Source organism: Amphimedon queenslandica, unplaced genomic scaffold (assembly GCF_000090795.2).
Source record: "Amphimedon queenslandica unplaced genomic scaffold, v1.1 AMPQUscaffold_2348_Cont25650, whole genome shotgun sequence".
In the NCBI taxonomy this organism is placed as follows: Eukaryota; Metazoa; Porifera; class Demospongiae; order Haplosclerida; family Niphatidae; genus Amphimedon; species Amphimedon queenslandica.
In genome coordinates this window covers 1-1285 of record NW_003557317.1, presented here as the reverse complement: position 1 = coordinate 1285, position 1285 = coordinate 1, and the positions used below count along the sequence as shown (strand labels likewise).

The following is a 1285-nucleotide window of genomic DNA, read 5'->3' as shown; positions in this document are numbered from 1 at the left end:
TTTTAATTTTATATTTAGTACATGGTCTCAGGTCAAAACTAAATCCAACTACAGTATGGACAAAAGTTTTTAAATAACCCCACCCACAGTATCGGAAGAGAATAAGGATATCATAGTTGTAAAGTAGCTGGTCCTCATCCAATTTCAGATGATGACATAGCTATGTACTCACAATTTGACAGATGATTATTTTATTGTGTGTTATATATGACTATTTGATTATGTGTTCACCACTTTCTGTGCTCAGTGGTTTGTGTGTTTTATCCCACGAGTGTGTTATAATAATAATATTGATAGTTAATAGTTAATGCTATGACCTACACTGCAAAAACGATGGTGGGTTATACCCACCATATCTGTGGAATGTACCCACTTTTTGGTTTTCCACCAATGTGGGTGAAACCCCCTGGTGTTATATTCCCCCCTTTGGTGGAAAATACCCACCATCAATGTGTAATAATTACACTCATAATAATAATGTAATAATTAATCTAGTAATGCCACGCCCACTGCGCATGCGCAGTTCAGTTCCAAATTAATCCAGCTGCAAATGGCTTCCTTCTCTTTGTCCTCCATTACTGCCAGTCTACATGTGTCTATTTTTTGGCCGTTTAGCTCTTAGTTTTGCCTCTGTATTCTTTGAAATCCCCAGAAAAGTATGGTACTACTTCTGTTATGTATTTATTACGATAGTTTTGCTCATTTTATTGTAGTTATCTCATTTTCGAAGCCCGCTTCCATGTCAGCAGCTATTTCTGTGACTCTTCCTTCAGGCTGTCCCCTTAGGCTATGATTTGTGTCTAGACTGATTGAGTAAGACTTGATATTGTTGTTATAAAACTCTCATGACATGGCATGCTAATAATCAATATAAAAGTACTCTCACTCTCTGCTTTCTCTTTTCCTCTAAGACTACCAATAGCTGTGTTCAAAATGGATCGCGTCCATACAAGACTGGCTTATTGATTTTGTTTTGATGTGGTAAGAATTTTATTAGTTGCATGCTTAAAAATTCATCTCCCTTTTATTTCTCTTCTGCGGCTTCTTTTTTCTCGTTGCCTCCTCCTTTCTCTCTCCTCTGCTTTCTCCGTCGCCACCCACTACCTCAGTATAGGTTTTAGCTTCTTTTCAAGTGAATTGTATCTGATTACATCATTTTTTTGATATGGTAAGCATTGTATTAATTGCTTGAAATTTTATCTCTTTCTTCCTCTTCTATCTCTCCTCCTCTCTCTGTCTCCTCCTTTCTCTGTCTCCTCATTTCTCTGTCTCTGTCCTATACCTG

General features: G+C 37.2%; 1 long non-coding RNA gene across 2 annotated transcripts; it reads left to right on the top strand.

Annotated features, from left to right (window-relative positions):
• The first annotated feature begins 349 nt into the window (after window positions 1-349).
• LOC109593243 (uncharacterized) lies at window positions 350-1140 on the top strand. Of its 2 annotated transcripts, none has more exons than XR_002190831.1 (4): window positions 350-656; window positions 714-813; window positions 912-981; window positions 1115-1140. It is a non-coding gene; the product is annotated as an uncharacterized LOC109593243 (long non-coding RNA). The 2 variants fall into 2 exon arrangements; XR_002190830.1 differs by having other exon boundaries at window positions 1110-1140.
• The last annotated feature ends 145 nt before the right edge of the window (window positions 1141-1285 follow it).